The sequence below is a fragment of the Erinaceus europaeus genome, chromosome 4 (assembly GCF_950295315.1).
Source record: "Erinaceus europaeus chromosome 4, mEriEur2.1, whole genome shotgun sequence".
Classification (NCBI taxonomy): domain Eukaryota; kingdom Metazoa; phylum Chordata; class Mammalia; order Eulipotyphla; family Erinaceidae; genus Erinaceus; species Erinaceus europaeus.
The window spans coordinates 49,037,438-49,052,564 of record NC_080165.1 but is presented as its reverse complement, the minus strand read 5'-3'; the positions used below and the strand labels follow the sequence as shown (position 1 = coordinate 49,052,564).

The 15,127-nt window shown below is 38.3% G+C and overlaps 1 long non-coding RNA gene across 2 annotated transcripts; it reads right to left on the bottom strand.

The window, feature by feature from the left end:
• Positions 1-4,611, bottom strand: LOC132538280 (uncharacterized). 2 transcript variants are annotated; one of them, XR_009549683.1, is made up of 3 exons: positions 4,207-4,532; positions 3,972-4,081; positions 1-307 (listed from the first exon to the last, which is right to left on the bottom strand). It is a non-coding gene; the product is annotated as an uncharacterized LOC132538280 (long non-coding RNA). The 2 variants fall into 2 exon arrangements; XR_009549682.1 differs by having other exon boundaries at positions 3,972-4,611.
• Between the last annotated feature and the right edge of the window lie 10,516 nt (positions 4,612-15,127).

Below are 15,127 nucleotides of genomic sequence, written 5' to 3'. Positions count from 1 at the left end.
TATCATAAAGTAGATGCTTTATTTTATTTTAGTACTGACGGTCTCACACCTGGGCAATTCCATTGTTCCTAGTGGATACTTGCCTTTTCTTTGTTTTTTTTTTTTCTTTTTAGGTAGTAAGACATAGAGTGAAAGAAAAAGAAGTACCATTGTGTCACTTAACAGCTTATGAAGTTTCTTCTTTGCAAGGTGCTTCCTCCATTGTGATGGCAAGGGCTCAAACCAGGGTATGTGTGCACTCTACCCAGTGAACTATCTTTTGGTCCTGAGATCATCCTTTTATATGAAATATCCAGAATAGGTAAATCTGCAGAGACAGAAGAGAAAGTAGATCTTTGCAAGATCCAGGGGGTTGGGTGATGAGGAGTGACTGTTTCATGAAAACAGGTTTGCTTTGGGGGGTAATAAGATATTTTTGAGACCAAATAGAGATGTGAATACATGATACTGTGAAAATATTAACACCAATAAATTGTTCACATTGAATGGGCTAAATTATTATTTATATGACTTTCACCTGAATGGAGAAAAAATAGAAAGAATGAGAAAAGGAAAAAAAATACCTGGCAGACAGTATTTAATAAGAAGATAGATTTTGTGCCTGATCGGGGATTGTCACATGCTGACATTTTAAATATTTAATTATCTCATTAAATATTCACAGTTGCCCCACAAGGCAGTGATTACTAATAATACTCTTTTTTTTTTACAGAAAATAAAGGGATTTATGGAAAATAACCTAATTATTCCTCTATTTTTGTGTCATTTTGTGTTTTGCAGAATTGATCCAGAGCTCCTCTCTTGAGAAGCATAACCAAGAATCAAGGAGGAGGTTACTTTAAGTTTTGGAGTCATCTCAGCTAACAGAAATGAGCCAGAGAGGAGTGAGGTGCTCTGACATTCCAAATATAGCTTGTGCTTGGCCTCTTAGGAGGATAGATTGGTTGCTAGCAACAAGTACTTAGAACGTGTGTGATTTGGCATGTCTTGAGCTGTGAAGTAGATGCAAAGCAGGCAAAAAATTGATGATGTTCTGGGAAGGGGCTGTGTAGAGTGCTAATTGCCATCTGCATTGCCTGGAGGTGGGATGGAGAGGAATGAAGAATCTCTTGCTTTTTAATAGATTTCAAGATGTGAGAATCATATTATAAGCTCCAAGCAGTTGAGAACAATTGTAGACAAGACAGAAAGTACAACTACTCCAGATCTGGAAAAGCTGGACATTCCCTGCAAGCTTTCTTTGCAGATTTCTGAATATCAAAAAGATTTAAATTGCTGGTGGTCCCTTTACTCCTTTGACACCTTTATGCTGAATTCCAAAGAGAAAGTAGAATATCAAGAGCCAAGGATACAGAACTTTGAAGTGCCCCATAGGAGAACTTCTATGTTTCTGAAAGGTGTGTGAAAGGAAGATATTAGGGAAAAAAGGAACAGAGTAGAGATTTTAACATGACTCACAAACTTGCAGTCATGTGGCAAAGCTAATTCAACACCATGTGAAATCCTTGAAGACCATGTAGGTTTTTTTCTATAATAATACCTAAAGAATTGGGTTAATGCTCAAAATTTTTTTTTTTTTTAGTTTTTATTTATAAAAAGGAAACACTGACAAAAATCCAAAACCCATAGGATAAGAGAGGTACAACTCAATACAATTCCCACCACCAGAACCCCATATCCCATCCCCTCCCCTGATAGAGCTTTCCTATTCTTTATCGCTCTTGGAGTATGGACCCAGAGTCATTATGGGGTACAGAAGGTGAAAGCTCTGGCTTCTGTAATTGCTTCCCCACTGAACATGGGCATTGGCAGGTCAATCCATGCTCCCAGCCTGCCTCTCTCTTTCCCTAGTGGGGTGGGGGCTCTGGGGAAGTGGGGCTCCAGGACACAATGGTGGTCTGCCCAGGGAAGTCAGATTGACATAATGTTAGCATCTGGAAACTGGTGGCTGAAAAAAGAGTTAACATATAAAGCCAAACAAATTGTTGACTAATCATGAACCTAAAGACTGGAATAGTTCAGATGAAGATTTGGGGGAATCTCTGTTTTGTAGATAGTTAGTAGGCCTATTTTAGTTATATTCCAAATGGCCCATAACTATACTAATTTATTTATTTATTTATTTATTTATTTATTCTGAGCTTGACATCTGATATGCAGATAGATCCAAATGCTCAATTTATATTTTACCAAGGAGAAAATTGTAGTAAAAATGTTAAAGTACATATTAGCATATGATCATAGATTTAATAGTTAAAAAGACTTCAGCTGAGTCTTAGAAGAAATCAACTTATTAAAAAGAGAAGAATAAGAGAAATAAAGAATGTAAACATAAATGCATAAAACCTTAGACTCAAATTTATTCTTAAATTTTACTCTTTTTTTTTTTTGCCTTCTGAGTTATTGCTGGGGCTCAGTGCCTGCACTACAAATCCGCTGCTCCTGGAGGTTATTTTTTCCCTTTTTGTTGTCTTTGTTGTTTATTGTTGTTGTTATTATTATTCCTATCGTTGTATCGTTATTTTTGGATAGGACAGAAAGAAATCGAGAGTAGAGGGGAAGACAGAGAGGAGGAGAGAAAGATAGACACCTGAAGACCTGTTTCACTGCAGGCAAAGCGACCCTTCTGTAGTTGGGGAGCTGGAACCAGGTTCCTTATGCTATGCTACCACCAGCCCCCCTCCTTCTATTTTTTAATCATCATTCTGATGAGCATTTTCAGTTGATTCAAATTCTGAATATAAGATCTTTGAACTAGTTCTCTGCCTTGTTTTAAGCCTGTGTTATTGTTTCATCTTCTTGATAGCTATGGTTTTAAAGTGGTAAAATATACAGAAAACAAAATTTAACATTTTAAGTATTTTAATCATATTATTCAGTGACATAAAGTACATTTACAGTGTTGAATATAATAAGTAATTATATACATTCATAACCATCACCACCATGAGGGTGCTTCTAGGAAAACAGAATTTTAAGAATAAGCTCTCTGAATTGGTTCTGGAAATTGACTTTCTAATCTGATTAGATGTAAAGCTGCTAATCATTTTATTTTGAGTAGTAAAGAGCACTGATATAATCTTTGGAATGATCTGGCAGTGGTTATATATAAAATAGCTTCATTGTAACCTCTTTTCTTACCCCATTTTATTGGGAAAATTAATAGTTTACAGCACAGATATATACATACATAGGCACAATTTCCCAGTTTGATGTAATACGTGTTTGTTAAACACTCTCACACTCGATTTAGAATCCTAACCCCACCCCAAGCCTCCTTCTTCTACTCCATCTACAAAGTCCCTTACTTTGGTGCAGTACACTCTTTCTAGTATAAATTTAACTCTGTGTTTTCCCTTTTCCCTTTCTATCCTTGTCTCTCCCAAGGTCCACCTGCAAGCAAGTTTATTTAGTATTCATCCCTCTCTGTCTGATTCATACCATACAAAACTGAGCATGGCTATTCAGTCTCAGCAGACTCCTATTGCTTTCCCTAGTCAACTATGAGAAGCAATGAAAATCACCTGAAACCTCAACAAAGTACAACCAGGATTTCTTCAGAAACTCACCAAAACACAAGTAAGTATAGACACATGTGGTTCATGGACAGAAAAGGGGTGAGGGAGAGATTCCCAGGACTAAAAGGCCACACTCAGGAATGGTTGGAGCCAAACTGGAAGACTGACAGCTGAGGCACACCACTTCTGAGTCTTAAGAAAAGATGCAGGTGTTAAAGAAAAAATAAAAAGAAGAAGAAAGAAAGCAGAAAACCACTTAAGTCACAGGCAAATACAGACATGTGTGGTTTGTGGATGGAAAAGAGGTAAAGGAGTAATTTCCAGGACTAAAAACTTGTGTTAAAGGATGGCTGGCACCAAATTGGGAGATTGGCAGTTGAGCCACATCGCTTCTAGGTCTGAGGTTAAGCAACAAAGAACTGTTAAAATAAAAAAAAAAATCTAAAAACTCACCAGTTTACAACTGTGACTTCCTGAGTGCCCCGTGCTGTTGTCCCACAGAAACTATATAGTGAATCAAGGTCACTGAACTGGCCTGGTGACTCAGGATAAAAATCTCCCCTCTGTCATCAAGAAGAGAGGCAGAGAGGAGCAGAGAACACATACAATGAAATTTTGGCAGAAAGTATATTCCATACTTCAGCAATGTTCAAAATATAGAAATCCAAGAAGGTAAATGAACACCTACATTTTTGAATTCAAAACAAAACACACCAAGACATATCACTGCAAAATTGTCCAAAATCAGGGACAAGGAACAAAAAAAGTATTGCAGGCTGCCAGGGAAAGCAAGAAAGTCACATACAAAGGCAGAACCATGAGGCTTTCATCAGATTTCTCATCAAAAACTCTAGAGGCAAGGAGGGAATGGAATGGCATATTTGAAGAAGTAAAAAAAAAAAAGAAATGTCCGGTCTTGATGCCAGCCCCCACCCCCCCCCCCCACCCCCTGCTCTGCTCCATTGCTGACACTATGGTCTAAATGATCATTGTTTTGCCTGACAGATCCCCACCATGTTATCCCCTCAGGGTATTGCTAATTCAGTAAAAACCATTGTAACAGTTGCTAAGGAGGCTTTAACCTTCACAACATGCCTTTTGCCTCTCTCCACCCTCTTTCCTACCCATTTCTGTTTCCTTCTTGCCACTTCTGGTTTTTACCCTATAAAGCCCGCTGCTGCTCTGGTTTCGCTCTTTTTCTCTTCCACGACCTGACAGATCTGGATAAGGGCTGATGTGCATAGTGGAAGGCAGCCATTTTGCTAGCTCCATGTGGCCTAAACCCACTGTAATCACACCCAACTCTGGGGCATCCACATGAATACAGATTTGTGTTCCTGCTCCACCACAAGTTCCTGGTCTCTTCTCTCTCTGGCAACGCTAGCCCTGCAAAAAGACATGAATTGACAGCTGTGGGTGGGGGGTAAATAGCAAACAAACTCACATGCCTGAAGCTCCATAGTTCCAGGTTCAGCCCCCTGCATCACAGCACAAATTCTCTATCCTTCTAAATTATTCTTCAAATAGGAGGGAGAAATAAAGATCTTTGCAAACATTCATAAACTGAAGGAACTTGCTACTTCCAAAACTGTCTTAAAATAATTACTGAGAGGAGTCCCACATGAAAAGAAGCAAAGGAATTTTAACTTTTATATATTATTTCTTCATTTTTAATATTTTAACATTTATTTTATTATTACTTTTTATTAATGATTTAATACTGATTGACAAGATGGTGGGATAAGAGGATACAATTCCTACCACTAGAGTTCCATATCCCATCCCCTCCATTGGAAGCTTTCCTATTCTTTATCCCTCTGGGAGTATGGATCAAAGATCCTTATGGGGAAGCAGAAAGTAGGAGGTCTGGCTTCTGTAATTGCTTCTCCACTGGACATGTATATTGACAGGTCAATCCATACCCTCAGCCTATTTCTATCTTTCCTTAGTAGAGTAGGGCTCTGGGAAGGTGGGGTTCCAGGACATATTGGTGAGTCTGTCTGTCCAGGGAACTCAAGTTGGTGTCATAGTAGCAACTGCAACTTGGTGGCTGAAAAGCAGTAAAATATAAAGCAGAATATGTTGTTTAATAATCAGTAAGTAAGAGCATAGCAGATGAAATTTGCAGTCTTTGTGTTGGAAGGATCTAGAAAGTCTATTTTAGGTATATTCCAAGGGCCCATGACTTTACTAATTTATGCCTGAACCCCACAGCTAACATGCATATGGGCTAGGAGTATTGTCTGGGAAGATGGTGTCAGAGTTGATGATAGGACTAGAAAGCTGGATAAGGGCAGAAAGATGCTCCCAAATTTAAGAAAAGCATATAAATACCATTGACTGTAAATGCCATAGATCTGACCTCAGGTCCATGTCTATTTATATTTGGCACAGAAGCCTGTGTAGCCTTTGCATATCTGTCAATCTGAGCTCACATTCCATGGTCACAGCTAAGGGAAATTCTAGGCTGCACTCATTTCAGGACCAGTCTTTCTTGAGAGGCAGAGTATGTTGATCCAGCCTCCCTTCAGAGACTGGGGCAATTTCTACCACTGTTGTTTTACATTGACGGAAATGTCTTATAGAGGCCCACAAAAAGGTTATGATGTTGTTCCTTATGGAGATGATCAGTGATGGTGGAGAGAGGGAACTATTAGAGGTCTAGGCCCATCATATCTAAGTGGGGCCAGGATGATGGGGTGACCTGCTAGTAATACAAAGGGCCATCATTAGAGTGTGTTGGTCTATTGTCCTATCTATCTATCTATCTATCTATCTATATCTATCTATCTATCTATCTCTCTCTCTCTCTATATATATATATATATATTTCTTTTCCCCCCCTTTTGTTGCCCTTGTTGTTTATCGTCATTGTTAGTCATCGGTTTTGTTATTATTATTGTTGTTATAGTTGTCGTTGTTGTTGGATAGTACAGAGAGAAATTGAGAGAGGAGGGGAAGAAAAGAGGAGGAGAGAAAGATAGACACCTACAGACATGCTTCACCGCCTGTGAAGAGAACCCTCTGCAGGTGGGGAGTCTGGAGCTCAAACTGGGATCCTGATGTGGATCTGTGCACTTTGAGCTACGTGCATTAAACCACTGAGCCACCACCCGGCTCCCCCCTTATCCATATTTTTCAGTCCTTTATCTGACAATGTCAGCCTTAAAGTAATGGGGGAACTGAAATAGGAAGTGGGCAAGGAGGGCATCTAGGTCTAAGTAAAAAAATATTTGCGTACTTTATGGTATCTTTTTTGAGTCTTTCTACCTGCTTGTTGTACCTAGTGAGTCACCGTAAACTATTGTCCACTTTTATTTTAAGGTGTATCCTTTCCCTGAACTTATGGCTACATTTACACATGTGCCCATCTCATGGGCCCTGGTCTATATTTATAGGTTTTGTAACTTTGTTAAGAAGTGTACCACTCAAATGGAGCTAAGCAGTCCTATTAGCTAGGAAAGGTCTCACCAGAGTAATGGATCTGGTGGGGTGACATCCCAGGCCTGGCATCTCTGGACACTGTCTCAAGTGAAACATGTCAAGGTAATACTGGTTGCATTTATTTGGTTGAGACCAGCAGATACAGTATTAAATGGTATAGATCAAGAAAAGCATGAAGGAAAATGAGTCAAGCCCCAGAGGGTCCAGGACTGGGAGAAATATGGGTTTTATAGAGAATGAGGAATGTTCCTTGCTGTCTTACTTTTTTTTTTTTTAATTTTCACTTTATAAAAAGGAAACATTGACTAAACCATAGGATAAGAGGGGTGCAACTCCACACAATTTCCACCACCAGAACTCCATATCCCCTCTCCTCCCCTCCCCTGATAGCTTTCTTATTCTTTAACCTTCTGGGAGTATGGGCTCAAGGTCATTGTGGGATGCAGAAGGTTGAAGGTCTGGCTTCTGTAATTTCTTCCCCACTGAATATGAGCGTTGACAGGTTGATCCATACTCCCAGCCTGTCTCTCTCTTTCCCTAGTGGGGAAGAGCTCTGGGGAAGTAGAACTCCAGAACACGTTAGTGGGGTTGTCTGTCCAGGGAAGTCTGGTCAACATCATGCTCCCTAATATAGGAAAGGGATGGGTATAAATATTGTTGACTGTAAACCCCACCGATTTGATGTAATCTGGGGCCCATATTCACCTTAGGAGCCTATGTGACCTTTGTATCCCTGTAGATCCGAGCTCACATTCTGTGGTCATGAGTAGGAATATTCCAAGCTGCCCCAATATTGACCCATCTTTCTCAGGTGTAGCATAGAGTATGTTGTCTATCCTTCCTTCAGAGGATGGAACATTTTCTACTGTTGTTGATCCAAGTTAAGGGCAATGAATGGAAGTATGAGGACCACACTTCACTTGGGGTTTAGAGTATTACCAAAGAGAACGCACTACAACCTGTATTCTCAAAGTGGAGTCCAGTGCTACTATCTAGGTCAAAGCTATTTATAGGCTAAAGCTCCACTCTCTCATAACCACTGATCCCTACTAATCTTTTTGGTAAACCCTAATACCCAGCATAGCTTTCTAACACAAACCTCTCCACTAATAGCTCCCACCCTATCCCACTCTTCTACAGAGGCCCCTGAGATTAAAAGAATCTATTTTAAAATACAACGCAACTTAAAAAAAAAAAGCTTTTATCTTCATATGGGGGAAAAAACCCTCATAAAGCTTTGCTATCTCTTGATTAGTGTTCACAGCAGCAGCGCTGGAGTGCTTTCTGCAGCCAATTTATAGGTGAACTTTTAAAACAGGTTTCTCTTCCTGAGATCATCCCCCAAGTCCCACACCCTTTACTTTCTTACTTTCGTTCTGTTTAAACCTTTTAGCACATTCATTAACTTGAGTGACACTGAAAAACAACAACAACAAAAAAAACACCCCATTAACATGGACTCATGCAATCCATGAGATGTATACCGTTCATGTAACTGGGATGGCTGATTCCTTCCCAGATGTTCCTTTTCAGCAGATATCATTGTGTTTTAAAACTTTGGATAATTATAGCTCTGTGAACCTAGAGTAAAAGATGTGTTGGCTCCAGCCAGCTCCTAGTTCCTTATGTAATAGCTTCATTGTTTAGTAATCAGCCTATTCACAAAGCAAAAGGATCCATGTCAGCCAAGACATCTATTCAAAGCAGTTCTCTGTGCTGGATAAACAGTAGCAGAAGCAGTCTCCCAAGAGCACCAAAACACTCTTAGGAAAGTTGGCTAAAGATTGGACTAGGACTGCTGTCATTTTGCTCCCTTTTCAATTTCAATTTTTCCCCAGAATTTTTTTTTTATATTTTCATTAGTAACAAGTCAGCATGCAGCCAGAGTCTCTTCCTCTGTTGGTGAAATACCTGCTAAATACTTTGAATGGGTAGGATATGTTGATATGGGTGATGTGAGAAATGAGATGAAGAACCTTGATAAATTGCAAATTTTTGGGAGAGGTCCACATATGCTATCCCCAAGGATGAATGAAAGAGGAGATAAGTTACTTCTTAAAATGTTTCATAATAATCTCTAGGACAGTGAGGGAGAAATAAAGGGGCTGCAAAGTGTAGAAAAAGGTTATTAGATTACAGAGTTCTTAGATTATGTGGAGGCTCTTCTCAGGGAGTCTATGGAGTTTTCCAGCCTGTAAAGAATCCCAGTGAATAAATATCCAAGTCCAGTTTTCCCTGGCTCTTGCCCACACCTCCCAAGGCAAGAAAAAATAACCTATCTCCATGCAACTGTTTCTGGGATTGAAATTAAACATAAAAGATTGAATTTCTTAGGGGGGAACTATATCTCTGGGTAGGAAAAATGAAAGTGGAGAGGTACCACCCATCCTCCCTGATAGGAAGAGGTCAGGAAGCATCAGGAGAGGCAAGAGATCTGAGCCTAAACTAATCCTCAATCTCCCTAGATTTGTTTTGTAAACAGTCTAAAGACAGGAAGCAGTAGAATGCTTTGTGGGACTGTTCTATTTTATTGTGCAATATTGCAAAGTAGAGGTTTTGGATTCTGAAATGCAGAATATTTTTTCCCCTGTTGGATTGGGCAGAAATGGAAATCTGTGCAATATTTCAGGATCCTCTGGGGAATCTACTTAGAAGATCCATAACCATAAAGAACTAGCTTCCTCTAATCATAGTGAATCTTAGAATCTAGTTTGTCCCATCACAATATGGAACATCCTCAGCAAACATCCTCAGTGTTCCTTCACTTTGTCATTCCAAATAAACAAGAATCATTTGAAGCAAAATACAAGTATCTGTTTGGGGTTTATACTAGCACTGTGACCTGGAGAACACAGACCTAAGAAGTACTTGAATAATATGCCTTTGCTGCCTTGGTTAAGACCTCTTGATATGTATAATACAAAAGTGAGCCAGTTTACACACAGGCTTACTTTATACCAATAAGGTTTTTAATTTGATGGGTGAAAATTTAGTGGAGCAATTGATGAAATTCAAACCTTAGGTGGTCTGCAATAGGTCAATTTTGGTTCATATAAGAGCATGTCTGGATTTGTCTACGTCGTCTGAATAAGCAAACTATATACTTAAATTTTTCAGTTGAATGTATTAAAGAATCAAATTGAGTACTCCTGTCCTGATGAGACTTGGACCTAAGAGCAGTCCTCAGTTATTCTAAGAGAAATAGTCCAAAGATTCAGTTTTGGTTTAGAGATTATATACATTCTGCGTTTATGGGAGGTAGCAACTAGTATTTAAGGCATTCCCCCCTCACTAGAGTATTTAGACAATATTCTTCATGACTTAGTATTCTCACTCCACTGTGGCAACCCGGCAAGATTATATATATATTCCCTATCTGTCCTGCTAAACCATTCTGCTGGGAACTGGGGGTTGAGTGTCATGGATCTGGGACTTAGGCATTATGGATAAGTTATACTTTGTGTATTTGTGACTGCTGATAAATCATGTCTTGGGTCATTGTGTCCAACTCCTTCATAGAGCCAGGAGGTTTGGGGGTGCAGCCTCCTTATGGAACTAGGCTAGCTAAGTTTTGACTCATATGTCCACGGAAGGCAGTGGTTTCAGGCTAATTTTGTTGATAATTCAAGATTTTGTTTTATACATGGTCAAGTCTGGACATGCCTGGGGCCTGGCCTACAGCAGCCTCCTGATTCTTAGTTATCTATACTCAAATGACACGTTTCACAGTTTTCTTCAACCTTTTCAGCTGAATCTCTAGTCCTGATTCTGGAGGCTCCAAGAAGCAAATCAGGATCCTAGGAGAAACAGCAGAAAATGAAAGAAAAAGTCAAAGGAGATTTTAAAAATAGGAACAGATAGTAATGTACAACATTCATCTGTGTCTGGTTCAATATGGACCCTGAAAGTATAGAAATGCTGTGGTTCATTGCCCAGAACTGATGTTTTTCATTATGTTATGGGAAATTTTGTGTTTCAGCTCTGAGTGTTAAAACTCAGATGTAACCAAAAATGAGACCAAGGCCACATAAGAAGGTGGGGTGGGGAGGGGGCAGGGAGTTATGTTTATTTCACCCCAGAGGAATCAGGTGAGCCACACCTGACTGCCTCTTCTGCTTTGGCAAGTAGCTCTTATCCTTTTCAAACTGGGTGCAGTGCAAACTTGTTGGTTACAGAGCAGGATCAAAAAGCGTGCAGTCTGACTGGTTGCAAAACAAACTGAATCAGAGTCCACCAGGATGGGGACAGAATCTGCTGGAAGCGTACAGATTGTTCCATACAGAATACGCCAAAGTGTGCAGATTACTCATTTCAATTACAGATCACTAGAAATTGTCTTACCTTTCTCTCTCTCTCACTGATTTACATACACATCTATGTATTTATAATTCAAAGTGTTTATATGTATTTATAATATATGTATTTATATAATCTATTAATCTAGTATATGTATATATATATATGAATGTGTGTATGTATACACATATATAGATGTGGTATTGTCATAAAGATCAATTTAATGTGAACATAATTTAAATCTTACCTTAACTTTCCTTATCTGACTAAATCAGTCTTCTGAAAGATATACCCACCACCAACATTCCTTCTAAGAGATTTTCTGCAAATTCCAGGAAGAAGAGAGAATATTCATTCCTATGAGCTCCAACAACAGAATAACAGACCCATCTATACCTCCCCATTGAAGTCCTAACTTCACCCTGTTTTTGTTTTTTTTGTTGTTGTTGTTGGACTTGTATATAAAATTTTATCTGTGGGGATTTAATGAGTTACTCAAAACTGAGAACCCCTATATCATGCTTAAAGAAACACTTCTTTTTTTGTCTGTTAATCTATTATCAGTTAATTTACAAACTCTGACCAGTTAAACCCAAGTGGGTAGAAGACAAGTTTTCTCCCAACATTTATATGTACAAACTACTTATATTCATATCAATAGATGTGTGTATGTCTCTCTGTGTGTATAAATGTTTATATACATATATACATGTATACACACAGTCATATTCTTCTAACTGAAAGTCTCTGCAGGGTCTTTCAGATCTGAAACTATTTTGACACTGCCTCTGTCACCCTCACACTCAACTAGAAGCAGGTCTCTCCCATTGGTCTCTGCTCCTATTAGGCAGACATGAGCTATACTCCTCCTTTTCTAGGCACTCATGCTTCCGAGGACAGGTGAGGCCCTTGGTCTCAGGGCTCCAAAGTGACTGAGCTTTCTATTATTGAGTGAAATGTAGTTGGAGGCAGGAGTATCTCTAGTCTCTGTGATTTTTTTCCTGGAGATTTTTCTTAAGTATTCGAAGTTAAATTTCTAATCTTTGATAAGAATTTGATGTAGTTTCTTTTTTCTTGTGTTTATTTTTCTCTTTTCCCTATGAAAACCAGCTTCTTCCCTGGGGTTTCTACCTGTAACTAATGTGCCCTGACTAAGGACTATTCACCATTCAGAACTCACATACTCCTATGGGAACCTGGTCTATTTTTCCCCAGCACTTATAATCCTACCTAGCATCTATCCAGTCTCATAAATATTATTCTAAAATCCAGAAACCTCTGATTACAGAAAAATTCTTATAACTACTTTGGCAGAAAACTTAGAGAGAAATGTTAGAACTTCTATTTGTCCCACTTAACATGATTATTTATATTTTTTCACTAGTACAGGACCATAGAAATATTGACAGATTTGATTCAAAGAGTACTGGCTCAGACTCTTCTGTGTTACAGATATTGATTTATGCACTAGCTTGTCTTTCTAAAGTCTGAAATCTTCAAATTCTGTAACACATTGTTCCTAATACTAATGGACATGTGACTGTAAACATAGACATGTCCCAATAAACATGTCTTGAGTGAAAATCTGAAGGTTTCTTCCTTCTTATACCAGGCTTATTCATAGGTCAAGTTCTCAACATTCAGTTCCTTCCTTGGACATCATCCAAATAAAAATAATAATAAGAAGAATAATAAGAAGAATAAATAATTAAAAGTCAGTCTGCTAGGTTCACTGTCAAGAACACATATAATTCACTTGTGAACAAAGTGGACCCTTGAATGGATGTGGGAATTTCATAGCATAAAAAACACTCTTAGTATCAAATTTGTAGATAGCAAATAAAAACACTTTCATTGTCACAAACAATAAACCAGACTTGCTAATAATTATAATGGCTGTATTATTATAATAATTATAATAGTTATATCATCACTAAATATGAGCACTTATTGATACTCTCCTCATTTTTAGAGGGGTGTTTTAGAATCCTCCCTTTTTTATCATTATAATATTTCTCTTTTCCCATTCTGTCTGCACTGTTTATGCTCCCTTTTTTCTCCTGGTTCTAGAACCGATATTTAAACTTCCTTTGAGACCGTGACTAATTTTGTATTTGTATTTAGTATTTACACTTGTTCAAAACCCCATCTCAGTAGGCTAAAGTTAAGGATCCCAAAACATAAATGCTTTCCTGGGAGCTGATAGGCATTGTTGGCTCAAGGTGGCAGAACAGTGATGACTTCCTGAAGTTTTACTTTTTCATATTCTTAATTTGTTAGAGGTATTCATTTAAAGAGAGAAATAATCCAGGTCTTTCTTTTCAGAGTTAGTTAATTTTAAAAAGCATCTGGACTGGGTTGAGTAACCTGAACCTATCATTACAGCATTTTGAAGTAAAAACAAATATATTTTGAGGTAGTGTTCTCTCTTTTCACTTTTCTATATCTGGGGTATTTATGTAAGAATGTGCTCTCAGTATTTCAGATTCCTATGTGCTTAAGTCAGCTAGAAATTTTTGGCTTAATATTTTTGAAGGCACTATGAGACTGGGAGCACAAATAATCACAATGTGGCTACATCCTAGTTTGCTGATTATTTTTCCTAGTGGTGGCATAAAAAAAAAATCCAAGAAAACAAAAGACATGGGGCTGAGAGGTTGGATCTTCTTGTCACCACTGTATGACATAGGGATGTCTGTCAAGATGGGTTTTCAATTGATTACCTAGTGGGGAGTGTAATATATTGACCTGAAGAAGTCACTGTTAGCTTGCTAGGGCTGCTGTAATAAATTGTACAAAAAGGAAATACACAACTGAAATGCCTTGCCTCATTATTCTAGAGATTAGAAGTCTGAGACTAAAGTGTTAGCAGGGCAATGATCCCTCTGAAGGCCCTAGGAAAGTACTTGTCTTATGTCGTTTTCCTAACTTCAATTAATTCATTGAATTGTGGCTACAGAGATGTAGTCTTCATGGGTGTTTCCTGATTCTATGTTTAAATTTATATGAGATAGAAATTGACATATGAGGGGGTCCAAGTGGTGGCGCACATGGTTAAGCACAAACTACAGTGCACAAGGACCTGAGTTCAAGCCCCTGGTCCCCACCTGTAGGGGAAAGCTTCACAAGTGGTGAAGCAGGGCTGCAGGTGTCTCTCTGTATCTCTCCATCTCTATCTCTCCTTCCCCTCAATTTCTCTCTGTCTCTAATAATAAATAAATAAATAAAAATTTTAAAAAAATTAAAAAAGAAGAAATTGACATATGAGAGAGTGTATATGTAAGGACAGAGATGTCAAGGCACCACTTTGCATACACAGTGCTGTGGATTGAACTGGAAGTCCCAGACATTTCAATCCTTTACCAACTGAGGTACTTCACTGATCACTTAACTTTTTTTTTATCATTATTATTTTGTTTTGTTTTCTACCCATTTTATTTATTTATCTTTCACCACTCCCATCACCAAAGGTCTGTGTGTCCCTATCCCCATACCTAACCAGTGTAGTTCTCCCACAGTCTTGGAAATAGGTTGACTTTTTTTTTTTTTCACATTTGTCTATATTCTGCATATGAATGCAACCATTCTGTACTTGTCTTTCACTTTTTCTTTCTTTCTTTTTTTTTTTTTTGCTTCACTGAGCATAGTCTTCTCCAGTTTCATCCACTTTATCCCAAAGGACACAATATCATCCTTTTATTGCTGCATAATACTCTGTTGAGTATAAGTCCCATAGCTTTTTATCCAGCTATCTGTGTAATGGAATTTTGATTATTTCCAGGGTTTTGCTATTGTGAATAGAGCTGCTATAATCAGAAGGTGCATATGTCCCTTTGAATAAATGGTATTATCTCTTTTGTATATATACC